Consider the following 16,443-nt stretch of genomic DNA (forward strand, 5'->3'; position numbering starts at 1 on the left):
AGTGACGTGTGTAGTTCAGAGGAAGAGGAAGTGGCTATGCTTCATCAGCAGCACAGCAAAAGAGGGAGCATAGTGCACAGAAACAGCGGGTAGCCCCTAGCCAGTATGTCAGCTGCTACTGCCCACCATGCTGCTGAACCTGGGCACCACCTATATGACGAGTCATCTGAATTCCAAAGAATGAGATGCAGTCGAGTACCCACCTTAAAAAGCATGACAGATCTGAATCTCCTCCTGCTCCCTCTTCTGCTGCAGTCTTGGCCTCTTCCACATCACAATCAACATTGTCACCTGCGTCCCCGCATAGAGAGGATGTGATAACCACCACCACCAGTGTCACTGAGCATCTCCGCACCATCCCATGGAAGTGTCTGACTTTTCATCCTCCAAATCCTCGAGAGAAAGAGGAGATCCCCTCTTGAGCCACCCATGAGCCATGATCCTGAATGACAGCATTTCAAAATTTCTGGCCTATGAAATGCTGCCATTCTTTCTGGTGGAGGTGGACAGTTTTGAAAAACTGATGGCGGTGCCTGTCCCTCAGTATGTTGTTCATAGTTACCACTACTTTTCCAGGAGGGAAAAAGTACATGGTGCACCCCAAATTAAGTGTGCACTAAGCAACACCATCAGTGGCAAGGTCCATATAACCATGTATACATAGACCAGTAAGCACGGCCATGAACATTACATCTCCCTGCCCACTGTGGGAAATGACAGCAGGCAGTTCTTAAACTCCTCTATTTGGGGACAAACCTCACAACATGCAGGAGCTCTGGACTGTGATCAAACAGTAGGCAGATGAGTGGTTGGTGCTGGTGAACCTCAAGCCCGACCTGTTGGTGTGCGATAATGTGCGAAATCTCATAGAAGCTCTGGGCCTAGCCAGATTAGGGGAACCATAAGCCAAACGGCTGATTGCCACAAGAAAGGGGTTAATAGTAAATACACAATGATGCCCAATGCATCCTGAATGCTGGGCTACAGAAGCTGAATACGCCACCCCGTATAATAGTGATTAGGGGAACCAGTCAGTCGTCCCGTCATCTGACTAACAGCGGTGCGGTCAGTGGTGATGTTAAGAGTCCATGAGAGAAACCCACGCGTATCGACACTTCTAAGTGTCTTTTTCAAGGTGACCTTGAAAAAGACACTTAGAAGTGTCGATACGCATGGGTTTCTCTCATGGACTCTTAACATCACCACTGACCGCACCGCTGTTATTCAGATGACGGGACGACTGACTGGTTCCCCTAATCATTATTATACGGGGTGGCGTATTCAGCTTCTGTAGCCCAGCATTCAGGATGCATTGGGCATCATTGTGTATTTACTATTAACCCCTTTCTTGTGGCAATCAGCCGTTTGGCTTATGGTAATAATCAGAGTTTAACTTTTGCACTGCATGCTCCATATATGGGGGCTACACTGGTTTATAATCTAAGATTGGTGGTTATATGCTAGCAGCATTTATTCAGAGTTATTTTTCTCTGTGCACTTTCAGCATTTGCGGTCTACTGATATATTAAAATCTATTATGTTATATTCTGTCATCTTTTGGAGAGTCCATTTATGATCTTTTGGATGTTTTAAATGTTTTTAAATGTGTGCTGTTTTTTGGCTTGTCATTAATAAAATTTGCTCTAAGTTTGTACCTATTGATACTGTGTGGTGATCCTATTTATTTGCATGATTCTTTTCCTCTTTTTGGCTTCTATATATGTCATGCAAGAGATCCCCCAGTGAATATAGACTCTAATTATTACTGTTGTGATAGCGCCCGCTTGCTCTTTTCATATAATGATTCTCCCATCTACTACACGTTGCACACTAATGTTCTATTTGATTACTCAACTCTTGTTCATATAAGCTACTTCAGAAATATAAGTCTTTTCCTCCAACATTATTACGGTTAATGCTTCATTTTTTGTCATCTGCAGGACCTAATAGACGCTGTCATATTTCATTGTGGTGACACTACTTACCTGGTTTTTCCATGATGCTTTTTTGAAAGGGGTATGCCTTTTTTTTTTTTTTTTTTTTTTTTTTCACTTTTTTTCATTTCTTGTTGTAGCAACACCTCTGTACCCTGAACATATCCGCCATTCTTTAACCCTTTCTCCATCATTTCTCATTGTAGCAACACCTCTGTACCTTGAACATATCCGCCATTCTTTAACCCTTTCTCCATGTTTTTGGATGCCTCTCTCTGGATATATTTCCCTGTCGCATCAATACAGTTTCTTATGAATCAACCTACATTTTGGAGATGTTTATTGTAAATACTCTTATCTGTAAATATTGTATATATTTCTCTATGTTTTTTCTTATTGTTGTTGTATTTTGTTTTTTTCCAGCGACTATATCATAAAGTGCAATAACTGGCCAAAACGTCGTTTAAATTGTCGCTTCACCTATCAGCATCAAATAAATACTCACCTGAAGCATTATTTTTCTTGTACGTGTGCAGTGATTTTCTCTGAACTTATGCTTATGGGACCTCGGGTTCCTTTCACTAGCACCGTTTCCCAAAAAATCGAGTGCTAACCATTTTTGTTCTTCCTACTGCTGCTTATTTTTGGTTATCAGCACCGACCAATCATACATGTCGTCGGAAACCCATATGTATGATGATGCTGCAGGATTTACAATCCTATCCAGAATAAGATCTGGAACAGATTTTCTTCACGTTCCCAGTAGAGACATCAAAACAAGGGACTGGGAAAAAGAATGGTTGCCTATGACCTGCATTGCGAGACCCTAGGAGAATAACACAGACAAGGCAAGATTCCGCGTGGTCTCCGTAGTAATCTACGACCCACCCTTTTTTCCGATAGCGAAAAATATTGTACTACCTTTCAGAAGATTCTCAATAAATTTTCATTTGACATCATCTTGCTAAAGATAGAATTTCTTCAAGAAACAATCAAGGAGACAGAAGAGAAAATTACAACGATTGAAACCCAACTAACCTCTACTCTAAGTACTATGGACTTTAGTACCTTAACCCCTTTACCCCCAAGGGTGGTTTGCACGTTCATGACCGGGACAATTTTTACAATTCTGACCACTGTCCCCTTCATGAGGTAATGACTCTGGAACGCTTCCATGGATCCCGGTGATTCTGACACTGTTTTCTCGTGACATACATATTGTAATTCATGTTAGTGGTAAAATTTCATTGATAATACTAGCATTTATTTGTGAAAAAAAACGGAAATTTGGCGAAAATTTTGAAAATTTTGCAATTTTCCAACTTTGAATTTTTATGCCCTTAAATCACAGAGATATGGCACACAAAAAACTTAATAAATAACATTTCCCACATGTTTACTTTACATCAGCACAATTTTGGAACCAAAATTTCTTTTTGTTAGGAAGTTATAAGGGTTAAAATTTGACCAGTGATTTCTCATTTTTGCAACACCATTTTATTTTTACTGACCACATCACATTTGAAGTCACTTTGAGGGGGTCTATATGATAGAAAATACCCAAAAGTGATACCATTCTAAAAACTGCACCCCTCAAGGTACTCAAAACCACATTCAAAAAGTTTATTAACCCTTAAGGTGCTTCACAGGATTTTTTGAATGTTTTAAAAAAAAATGAACATTTACCTTTTTTTCACAAAAAAATTATTTCAGGTCCAATTTTTTTTATTTTATCAAGGGTAGCAGGAGAAATTGGATGGTAAAAGTTATTGTGCAATTTGTCCTGAGTACGCTGATACCTGATATGTGGGGGGGAACCACTGTTTTGGTGCATGGCAGAGCTCACAAGGGAAGGAGCGCCGTTTGACTTTTTCAATGCAAAATTGGCTGGAATTCTGATTGGATGACATGTCATGTTTGGAAAGCCCCTGATGTGCCTAAACAGTGGAAACCCCCCCACACGTGACCCCATTTGGAAACTAGACCCCCAAGGAACTTACCTAGATGTGTGGTGAGCACTTTGAACCCCCAAGGGCTTCACAGAAGTTTATAACGCCCTGGCGTGAAAATAAAAAAAATCATATTTTTTCAACAAACATGATCTTTTAGTCCCCAATTTTTTTATTTTCCCAAGGGTAACAGGAGAAATTGGACCCCAAAAGTTGTTGTCCAATTTGTCTTGAGTACGCTGATACCCCATATGTGGGTGAAAACTACTGTATGGGCACACGTCAGGGCTTGGAAGGGAAGTAGTGACGTTTTGGAATGCACACTTTGATGGAATGGTCTGCGGGTGTCATGTCGCGTTTGGAGAGCCTCTGATGTGCCTAAACTGTTGAAACTCCTCACAAGTGACCCCATTTTGGAAACTAGACCCCCAAGGAACTTATCTAGATGTGTGGTAAGCACTTTGAACCCCCAAGTGCTTCACAGAAGTTTATAACGCCCGAGCGTGAAAATAAAAAATCATATTTTTTTTCCACAAAAATGATATTTTTGCAACCAATTTTTTATTTTCCAATAAGTTATTGTGCAATTTGTCCTGAGTATGCTGATACCCCATATGTGAGGGTAAACCACTGTTTGGGTGCATGGCAGAGCTTGGAAGGGAAGGAGCACCGTTTGACTTTTTCAACGCAGAATTGGCTGGAATTGAGATCAGATGCCATGTTGCGTTTGGAGAGCACCTTATGTGCCTAAACAGTGGAAACCCCCCAATTCTAACTCCAACCCTAACCTCAACACACCCCTAACCCTAATCTCAGCCCTAACCCTAGCCCTAACCCTAACCCTAATGGGAAAATGGAAATAAATACTTTTTTTTTTAAATTTTAGTATTTTTCCCTAACTAAGGGGGTGATAAAGGGGGGGTTGATTTACTATTTATGGCGGGTTTTTATGTTTGGCAGCTGTCACATGCTAAAAGACGCTTTTTATTGTAAAAATAGTTTATGCATCACCACATTTTGAGAACTATAATTTTTCCATATTTTGACCCACTGAGTCATGTGGGGTCTTATTTTTTGCGGAAAGAATTGATGTTTTTATTGGTACCATTTTCGGGCATGTTACATTTTTTGATCGCTTTTTATTCCTATTTTTGGGATGCAGAATGAACAAAAGCAAGCATTTTATGAATTTCTTTTGGGGGGTGCGTTTACACCGTTCCGCGTGTGGTAAAATTGATAAAGCGGTTTTATTCTTCGGGTCAGTACGATTACAGCAATACCTCATTTATTGTCGTATTTTTATGTTTTTCACTGATGATGCTGTATGGCAGCTCGTTTTTTTGCGGGACAAGATGATGTTTTCAGCGGTACCATGGTTATTTAGTTATTTATAGCCGTCATTTTGATCGCGCTTTATTGCACTTTTTGGTCAGCGGTATGATGATAAAGTATTGCTTTTTGCTTTGTTTTTATTTTTTTTTTTAAGGGGTTTGCTAAAGGGGTTAACTAATGGGACAATTTTATAGGGCGGGTTGTTATGGACGTGGTGAAACTAAATATGTGTACATTTATTGTTTTGTTTTTTTAATTTCCAAAAAATGAATTTATTAGGGAATATTTTTGTTTTAGCAATTTTTTTTTTTTCATAAATTATTTTTACACTTTTTTTTACTTTATTACATTGTTACATTGTCCCAGGGGGGACATCACTGTCATGAGTCAGATCGCTGATCTGGCACTTCACACAGCGCTGTGTCAGATCAGCGATCTGACAGGCGCTGCAGAGGCTTCCTCACTGCCTGCTCTCTACAGGCACTGAGGAAGCCGCCTCCCTGCAGGCCCCCGAAGGCCCCCGCAGCCATATTGGATCCGGGGACCTGCAGGGAAGGAGGCCCCCAGAGCAGCGCTGCACATCGCGCTGCGCTGGGGGTCTCAGGAAAGCACGGAGGGAGCTCCCTCCCTGCCGATGCTTCTCTAAACCCCGTTACACTGTGATCATGTTTGATCGCAGTGTGCCAGGGGTTAACAAGCCGGGGGCGGTCCGTGACCGCCCCTGACACATAGTGCCGGGTGTCAGCTGTGATAATCAGCTGACACCCGGCCGCGATCAGCGGCGCCCTCCCCCCCGGGAGCGCCTCTGAACGCGATGACGTACTATCCTGTCCCCAGTCATAGGGGCCCGGGTACCGTGGCCGGGATAGTACGTCAGATGTCAGAAAGGGGTTAAAAAAAGGTGGATTCTGCTTTATTAACACATCAGAAAACTTTAGAAGAGAGTAAACGCACCAAGTTCCAGCGTGACACGGAAGACTACCTTACCAATAGAGTCTACAAATGGGAGGATTAAGCCCCCAGATGGTTTTGAACAAGACCTCGTCGCCATGCAGGGCGATATACGATCACCGGAGGCTCCTCACCTGTAGGGGGCTCGCCTCCAGGTTCTGGGAGCGACACTGGTGGGGTGCCAACCTCAAGAACTTCTTTTTTAGGCCAAAGCGCACGCCAATATGGCGGTCGATGAGGAGGAGATCCGAATCGCCAAATGATCCTTCGGTCCAGGTAGGAGTCCAAACCTAGTTGTTAATATCTCTGACTGCTCACTCTCTCCTTTAGAACTTAAGGTACTTAACATGGGTCTATCTTTTTGTCCAACACATAAATGGGATGCTTTTCCATTAGAAAAAGATCTCCAACAGTTCTATTGTAGCATTAGACTAAAGGTATATTTTGAGAATAACCCTTCCCCCACATTGAACACCCCAGGATCTATTCACACTCGTGACTTGCATCCACTAATCACAATTGATTCTTTAGGTTTGAGAAACCCAAGTAGTTTTATGCCCCCAAAAAACAATCATGCGGTTGAGACATTTGTCGACCTACTAGAAAGAGATGTAAAACAGACTATTCATGACCAACGTATAGGACTACTCCCTGTCCGCCACAATCTAACCACAGTCGAGAAGCAAGCATTAAACGCCTTGAAGGAGAATACCAACATTGTTATAAAACCTGCGGACAAGGGAGGTGCCATCGTTGTCATGAACAGAAACCAGTATGTCGCGGAAATTAGGAGACAACTTTCGGACACAAACACATATAGGATATCACTTGGTGACCCCACCTTTGAGATACGTAAGAAAATTGACACCATTCTATCAAAACATTTACAGCTCAAGACAGTTGACGCTAAAACTAGAACGTACTTGATCAATCAGCACCCGGAGACCCCTGTTCTATACACTCTCCCCAAAATACAGAAGGATCTGTATAACCCACAAAGATGTCCCATAGTCGCTTCTACAGACTCTATTCTCAACCCACTATCCATCTGTCTATAAAAACTACTGACGCCTCATATCCATACCACTAAATCATTTATCTTGGATACAGGTGATTTCCTGAAAAGAATTCGGGACATCAATTTCATTCCACCCACCAGCATTCTTTGCACATTTGATGTTACTAGCCTGTATACATCCATTACACACAATAAAGGCATGGAGGCTTTCTCACTAACTCTTAGCGAGGCTAATATGGACACGCACCTAAAAGATTTTTGTTTGGACCTCTTGAATATTGTCTTAAAAGAGAATTTTTTTCGTTTTGAAAATGATTTTTACATCCAAGTTTGCTGGACAGCAATGGGCTCAAACGTAGCGCCCACTTATGCTAATCTCTACATGGACAGATTTGAATGTGATCACATTTACCCTAATTCACTGTTTCAGGAACATGTTCTAGCGTGGTATCATTACATCAACGATATTTTTTGCGTCTGGCTTGGAGACCTCAACAGTCTCTTGACATTTTTTAGCACACTCAATGGCGTCAGACAGGAACTTAAATTCACACTCTCTCACAACATCAATGAGATAACGTTTCTAGACACCAAAGTACTTAAAGACTGTCAGGGTAGACTCACCACAGATATCTACACCAAACCCACCGACTGCAGTAATCTTCTCTCAAACAACAGTTGTCATCCCAAATCCACCAGGAACAGTCTCCCTCGGTCTCAATTCAAAAGAGTTACCAGAATTGTCTCTAATCCCTCAGTTAGAAACTCTATGCTACAAGAAATGTCTAACAAATTTTCATCCAGGAATTACCCATCCACACTTCTTGCTTCCGAAATGACTAGAGCACTAGCTGATCCGGTTCAGGCTTCTATCACTTCACAAAAAACATCTAGACTCCCTTTTGTTCATGGCCATCATCCATCTATGCAAAGAGTACATAACTTAATTCACAAAGATTGGACCTTACTGACTAAGGCTTACCCCAACATCTCCATCTTTGGAAATCCACCACTGTTGTGTTAGGGCCGACATGGTAGGTCACAACCAAGCACCCACACGGACCTTGACAGGTCACAAGAGAACAGGTACCTTTCCCTGTCTCAATTGTATGAGTTGTTCTAATGTCACTAAGGGCAGTGAGGTCGTCCATCCACATACGGGCAAATCTTACCCCATTAGAGACTTCCTCACATGTGAATCAAACTTTGTGGTATACCTCATTAAGTGTCCCTGTGGTTTGCTATATGTGGGCGAGACCACCCAAGCCATTAGAGATCGTATCTCTAGTCACAAATCTACCATCAGATGTGAGAAGGTGTTAGGAACGGCGGAACGCACTAAATAAAAATAAATAATAAAGTGCGTTCGCCGCTCAGGGTCCACCGGGCAGTGGATGTTACACCGCTGCTAGGTAATGACAGACGAACAATATGTCGGTATAATGCGCACGGGTTAGACTTCATCCGAAGCGCGCAAAGCGGGCTCTGCTCACACACAGAGGTGCCGCAACATAAACATACAAAAACGCTGAGCCTGTTAGTGTCACAGACCACAGGGAAATGCACACACGGTACACAGTGTGTGCGGTGTGGCTACTGCGGATGCCAAGGAGGGCTGCAACTGCAGCGTGGCGTAGGGCTCGGCCGCTATTCGACAAAGCTAGGAAGTAGGCGCAATGTCGGACGCTAGAGTAGAGGTGCGGTGTGCACAGCGGCCTAAGGCTTGCCACTGACTGCCGCTGACTGCTGCACTAATTCCCTATCCACATGCGTAATATCAGAGGGAAGGGGTTTCAAATGAGTCAGTCACCAGAGTCATACATCCATCACCATTCACACATTAGCTTGAAAAGTCTATACTAGCGCATGGCCGAACGGTCATGCACGCTTTTTATAGCCGTGCGGGACCTTCCAGATCTCCGAGATGGACCAATGAGATCTGGAGCAGGACCTGGGCACATGACTCCCGATCTCCAATGGGAGATCGCCTCGTGAGCATGCCCAGTAGGAGCACAGAGGAACTTAGTCTCTAGAGTGGTCTGCTGCAAAGTAATCTTCTCTGCAGTAGATAGACAGCAGGAGATCGCAGAATGTGAGGCTCTGGATTCCTGCAGAGCAGACGCAGAACCCAGACGCCTAACAGAAGGTATGGCTCCCATTACCGGCTCATTTCAAGGAGGCCAAACACAACATATCTCAACTGAGATTTCAAATAATTGACAAAGTACCTAGACCCAGAAGGGGGGGGGTAACCATATCCGCCTGCTCAAAAAATGTGAGACATTTTGGATATATACTCTAGACACTTTGTACCCCAGAGGTCTTGTTCTTGTCGATGTATTCATAGAAATTCCCTGGCAGTAAGACCATTTTTTCATTATTGAGGTGTTTGTTTCAATTTTTTATTTTTTACATACTTTTCTAGTTTTTTACCATATTTCTATTCTTTATTTTTATTTCCTCCCCCCTTTGTCCCTGTTTCCTCCTTATCCACGATTTTCCAGCGGAAAAACTAGCGATTTGCAAGCGTTATTAGCTTGCAAAACACTAGCGTTTTCTAAGCGATCTGTAGCATTGCTTGGAGAACTGATTGACAGGTTGGTCACACTCGTCAAACATAGTGTTTTACTAGTGTGACCAACATTTTACTATTGAGGCGGCCTATGCAGCATCAGTAGTAAAAAGATCTAATGTTAAAAATAATTAAAAAAAATAAAAAATGGTGTTTTTCTCAGCTTCCGACATCCCACGCAGCGTTCCCGATCCTTGCAATGTTCCCGGCAAGTCCCGTTCCCAGTGATGCATTGCGACAATGACCTTTGATGACGTCGCGGTCTCGCATCACTGGGAATGGGACCTGCCGGGAGCATCGCTTAGGCCTGGTGACGCGGCGAGGGACACCAGAAGGTGAGAATATGACGATTTTTTTATTTTAATTCTATTTTTTACAGGGATCTGGTACCCAGAGCCTGGAGGACAGTCTCCTCTCCTTCGGACCATGGGTACCATCCACAAATGTTCTGCTTACTTTTCGCATGGTGGGCACAGCCACATGCGGAAAGTAAGCAGAACAATGCATTCCTATGTGTGCGGAATCGCCGCGATTCTGCAAAATTAATGAGCATGCTGCGTATTTTTCCATGAAGCGATTCCGCCGCGGAAAAATCCGCATTAGCACAGCATTGCGGAATCCCATAGGATTGCATGGGATGCTTTTTTTTTGCATCTTCGTGGCAAAATCGCACGTTTAAAATTGCCGTGAAAGCGCAAAAAAAACACTACGTGTGAACACAGCCTGATATTGCATATTTACCCTGTATTAATGGCAACGTCTTTCATTCCACAGCTATCTATGCCTAATCCAACCAGTGCTCTTCTTTACACCACATCACACACTATGCTGCAGGGACTTACAAGGTTAATCTCATCTCACTATGCCCAGCCCCCTTCTCCATTAGGCTGAGTGCAGACGTACTGTTTTGGCCTGCGGATTTTTCCGCACAGAATTGAAGAAATCCGCAGGTCAAATGACCTGCATTGTTCCTGCGGATTTCTTCCATTTTTAATGCGGTTTTCTTGCGGTTTTTGTGCGTTTTTCCACTGCGGATTTGGAGACTGTGGAGGTGGAAAACCGCACAAAAGAAGTAACATGCTGCGGATTTTGTACCGCGGAAAAATCCGCGGCGTTTGCACAGCGGTATTTTTTTCCATTGATTTAAATGCTACTGTACATCACAATGCGGATATGCAGCGTTTCTGAGCGGAAAAAGTCGCTGCGGATCCGCTGGATATCCGCATCGTGTGCACACAGCCTTACATGCTGATTTCACACAAGGTTTGTTGCTAAGCGACGTTGCCTCTGCAGTCTGCACAGAGCGTCCTTCAGCATTTCGCCTGAGCTCTCTTATGAGTGCTCACCCTGCCAGGGACATTGAAGTGTCTGCATCCTCCACTGCCCCACCAATGAATATAAGTAAAACCACTCAGCACTCCTACAATATCTGCGCCTTTGGCTCTCCCATGGGAGCTATTTAACTCTTATCACCACTCTTATGTTTACCCAGCCAGCCCATACTAACTGGAGACCGGCTCCTCCTGACCCCATTGCATACACTGGGCATTGACTCTCAGCGGGTATTTATAGCCATTGTTATGGAAACTACTAACCTCCATCTTCCACATCTTTGCTGTGTAGATTTCATCTGACAGTATGATTCTCCCATCTACTACAAGTTGCACACTAATGTTCTACTTTATTACTCAACTGTTGTTCATATAAGCTACTTTAGAAATATACCGTATATACTTGCGTATAAGCCGAGGCCCCTAATTTTGAAACAAAAAACTGGGAAAACTTATTGACTCGAGTATAAGCCTGGGGTGGAAAATGCAGCAGCTCTTGGTAAATTTCAGAACTAAAAATAGATACCAATAAACGTAAAATTAATTGAGGCATCAGTAGGTTAAGTGTTTTTGAATATTCATATTGAATCAGGAGCCCCATATAATGCTCCATACAGTTCATGATGGCCCTATAAGATGCTCCATACAAAATATACCCCATATAATGCTGCACAAAATTTAATAATGGCTCCATAAGATGCTCTATAGAATATGCCCCTTATGCTGCTCCATAAAGGTTATGGCCCCATAAGATGCTCCATAGATTATGCCCCAATAAGATGCTCCAAAGATTATGCCCCCATATGCTGCCCCATAAAATGCTCCATAGATTATGCCCCCATATGCTGCCCCATAAGATGCTCCATTGATTATGCCCCCATAAGATGCTCCATATATTATTCCCCCATATGCTGCCCCCCTAAGATGCTTAATAGATTATGCCCCCATAACTTGCTCCATAGATTATGCCTCCCATATGCTGCCCCATAAGATGCTCCATATATTATGCCCCCCATATGCTGCCCCCATAAGACGCTCCATAGATTATGCCCCATATATTGCTGCTGCCGCAAAAAAATGACATACTCACCTCTTATCCCTGGGGGCCAGGTCCTGGGTCCTGAGCAGGCGGAGACACCGGCGTGCTATAGAGGACAGGTGCCGGTGTTGCCGCTGGCTCATTGCTGCTGTCTGCCATATCCTGTGTCAGTGACAATCAGACAACAGAGGGCACGGCGCGCACTTACCAAGTCACCGCGCCATCTGCTGGCTGAATGTCTCTGACAGAGGACGCGGCAGACAGCGGCGAGCAGCAATGGACCGGGGACAGGTGAATATCGAATATACTTACCCCCTCCTGGCGCGGTCTCTGTAGCCCCGTTCTCCCACGGTCTCCCTTCCTTCCTTGAGCAGTCACGTGGTACCGCTAATCAAACTCATGAATATTAGCATATTCATGAGTTTAATGAGCGGTGCCACGTGACCGCTGAAGGGAGGAAGGGAGACCGTGGAGAAGTGGGGGGCTGCAGAGACCGCGCCAGGAGGGGGTAAGTATGATTTCTGACAACCCCGCTCCCCCTTCCCCGCCGACCCCCAGGTATAAGACTCGTGTATAAGCCAAGAGGGGGACTTTCAGCTGCAAAAATTGGGCTGAAAATCTCGGCTTATACACGAGAATATACAGTAAGCCTTTTCATCCAACATTATTACGGTTAATGCTTCCTTTTTTATCATTATCTACAGGACCTAATAGGTTCTATGTCATATTTCATTGCGGTGAAACTACTTACCTGGTTTTCCCAAGATGCTTCTTTGAAAGGGCTATGCCTTTTTTTTTTCTTTTTTCAATTTTTTTCACTTGTTTTATTTCTCGTTGTAGCAGCACCTCTGTACCTTGAACATATCCACCATTCTTTAACCCTTTCTCCATGTTTTTGGATGCCTCTCTCTGGATTTATTTCCCTGTTGCATCAATACAGTTTCTTATGAATCAACCTACATTTTGGAGATGTTTATTGTAAATACTCTTATCTGTAAATACTGTATTGTATATATTTCTTCATGTTGTTTCCTATTGTTGTTGTATTTTCTTTTCTTCCAGCGACTGCTTCACCTATCAGCATCAAATAAATACTCACCTGAAGCATTATTTTTCTTGTAGGTGTGCAGTGTTTTTCTCTGAACTCACACCGCTTTCAGGCCTGTTGTCCACACATGGCTTGGAGTGTGGGTTACTGTCCCAACATCAGCTAGATATCCAACTGTATAGCCAGGGGACAGTTTGGGAGGATGATGATGAGGAGGAGAAGGAGGCGGGAGGAGGAACAACCGTGTTTACAGCAGGGGGGTGCTCAGGTCAGCTCACCAAAATCACTGGAGCATGGCTGTGTCATGGTTCTACCCCGCAGGGTGTGTGGGCTGCCGTTGTTGACAGCTCGGCCGTCCAATCCGGTACAGGGGCATGCTCAAGCTGTCAGTATTTTAATCTGTCAGTGTGTTGATTGACAGCTCGACAAGCCATTCTGTGACTGGGAGGCGTCGGCTGTCTCAGGTGTTCACTATCCTGGGTAATTGCAATGCCTACTTAACTGAGCAGCTTCTCCTAGACCACTGCCAAACATACATTCATCTTGTGAGGTTTGTGCTCTATGCTTTCCTGTGCATTGTGTTCTGTTTGCTTGATCTGTTGCCTGACTTTGGACTTCGTTCTGACTATCCGCCTGTTTAACCCCTTCAGCTCTGATCCATTAACCTCCCGGTACTTTGACCTCGGAACGTTACCTGACTAAGCTTTTGTCTCTTCCTTCTGTTTATGACGTACCCTCTTGGCTTCTGACATTGGACTCCTTGACCACTCCGACTCATGGCTTGGCCGTGAGAAGTGACTAGACAGGCTGGGGGGATACAAAGTGCAAGATATTGAGACTTTGTGACAGCAGGAGTTCATACGCTCAATAATGCTGAAAAATCTGAAAAGAATCAGGGTATGTGAGTTTCAGATTCAACATATGGACAAAATGTGACGTGTGGCAACTTTTTTCATTGTACCAACTGGGGCAACTATTGCTAAAGAGAAAACTTACAATCTTGAGGATTGTAGAAAAAGCAAGCCTAAACTGCTGAAAGGTATCGCTGTTAAATAAATGTTCATAGTTCAATTGTTTTACTTTACTTGAGATACGACAGTGGTTTCTTACATTCAAAAAAACAAACAGGTCATTCTGATGAACACGATGCATCATTACACTGCAGTAAGTAGTCGAGATGACAAACGCCGCAGATGAAATTAGATTACGCCACCAAAGGGGCATTTGATACACTAGATTAGCTAAATCTACATACAAATGCAATCGCAAAACCAATCGGTGGCCAATGGTTTTATTTTATAACATTATTGATGTATCTGCCTAAAATGCATTTGTTTAGGGCAGGGGTCTCAAACTCGGCAGAGTAAATGGGCCGCACATAAAAAAATTTAAGCTGGCGGGCCACATTCCTTTCAAACGTAATACTGTCACAATTGATAGCGGTATCTAAGGGGTTAAACGGCCGCGATTGGTGCTAATACCGATCATGGCCATTCAAATAGGTTGTCAGCTGTGAAGCACAGCTTACCTCAGTGGATGATAGTGTCGGCTCTGCATGTGAGCCGGCGCTATCATCTCGCTGTACATGCACAGTGTTGTGAATTCTATTTCTGGGCTCCCTCTGGTGGTTACTGAAGGTAGTGGAGCTGGTCAGATTGGCAGAGGTGTTGCAAGTTCTCTTTCTGGGCTCCCTCTGGTGGTTACTGGAGGTAGTGGAGCTGGTCAGATTGACAGAGGCTTGCCACCTGATAATGATGATGATTGGAGATCTGAGGTTTCTGACTGAAGTATTTAAGACAGCTAACTTCCTTCAATCCCTGCTGATGATTTTCTTCCTGTGCCTTCTGAGGTCTGATGTCTCCTGCTCTGTTCCTGCATGGTTTAGCTAAGTGGTTCATTTGCTAATCTTTTTACATTTGATCTGGTTTTGTGCGGGTCAGCTTGCTCCTGCTGGGGCTGTGCTGGATCACCACCCATATGTTACTGCTTGTGTCAGTTTGTTCTGTCCCCTGTTATATTTGTCTCTTTTTGCTTTGCTTTCAGTATATACCAGAGTGCTGATATAGTGGGGGCAAAGTCGTGTGACTTCAGTGTTTTTTTGTGCATCAGACGTGTTGGATTTTTCAGGGTTTTTTGCATGTTTGCAGACAGTGTCTTTCCTTTCCTGTCCTGTCCAGTCAGTTTGGGCCCCATCATTTGCTCAGTCTATTTTTCTTCCTGCTTTTGTGTTTTCATGTTGTCTCACCGGCAATATATGTTTGGGGGCTATCTATTCCTTTGGGGTCTCCTCCGGGGCAGTTTAGATTTCACCTTTCTTGCTTTAGGCTGAGTTAGCTCTCCGGCTGTGCCGAGGCGTCTAGGGCATCGTAGGTACGCTACACGGCTACTGCTAGTTGTGTGGATAGGATCAAGGGTCTGCAATCCGCTTAGTTACCAACCTCTCTGGTTTTCTGGTGGCTAAGCCTGGTCCTGCTATCCTCCTCGGTGACCCATTCATAACAGCACAGCCACAGTCACCTGCAAAATCCAGCAATGGGGGAAAAGTCACGTCTCTGCTCTCTGCACGCTGGCTTGATGACATTACACAGCACCAGAGGGATGTCATCACGCAGGGCCACAGCCACTACAAAGCGACGCACTCCTCCTCTCTTCTAGCGTGAGCAGTGGCCCCGGTGCTAACTTTCTAATGGGGTCCCCCCATGCCAAAATACACACGCATCTCCACTCAGCACACCTCATACATGCACATTTCCGCTCCGTACACTTCATACACACAGCTCCTCTCTGTACACCTCGTACACAAGCGGCTCCGCTCCGTACACTTCATACACACAGCTCCTCTCTGTACACCTCGTACACACATGGCTCCGCTCCCTACACCTCGGTCCTCGTACACATGCAGCTCCGCTCCGTACACCTCGTACACACTCGGCTCCGCTCCGTACACACGCGGCTCCGCTCCATACACCTCGTACACACCCGGCTCCGCTCTGTACACCTCGTACACGTGGCTCCGCTCCGTACATCTCGTACACATGCGCCTCTGCTCCGTACACCTCGTCCACACGCAGCTCCGCTCCGTACACCTCGTACACACGCGGCTCCGCTCCATACTCCTCGTACACATGCGGCTCCGCTCCATACACCTCGCACACACGCGTCTCTGCTCCGTACACCTCGTACACACGCGGCTCCGCTCTGTACACCTCGTACACACGCGGCTCCGCTCTGTACATCTCGTACACACGCGGCTCCGCTCTGTACACCTC

The 16,443-nt window shown here is 44.4% G+C and overlaps 1 protein-coding gene across 5 annotated transcripts in view; it reads right to left on the reverse strand.

Annotated features, from left to right (window-relative positions):
• LOC141082037 (cytidine monophosphate-N-acetylneuraminic acid hydroxylase-like) overlaps positions 1-16,443 on the reverse strand; it is a 296,760-nt gene that overhangs the window by 180,154 nt on the left and 100,163 nt on the right. The window contains exon 1 of one of the 5 annotated variants that reach the window (XM_073566149.1): positions 13,869-13,888. The exons of the other annotated variants lie outside the window; for them this stretch is intronic. The gene's annotated coding sequence lies outside the window, so the exon portion shown is untranslated. Of the gene's footprint in view, positions 1-13,868; positions 13,889-16,443 lie in introns of those variants that run through there. 5 annotated transcript variants of the gene reach the window in all.

This window comes from Dendrobates tinctorius, unplaced genomic scaffold (genome assembly GCF_039654945.1).
Source record: "Dendrobates tinctorius isolate UK_male_01 unplaced genomic scaffold, ASM3965494v1 ptg000004l, whole genome shotgun sequence".
Lineage (NCBI taxonomy): Eukaryota > Metazoa > Chordata > Amphibia > Anura > Dendrobatidae > Dendrobates > Dendrobates tinctorius.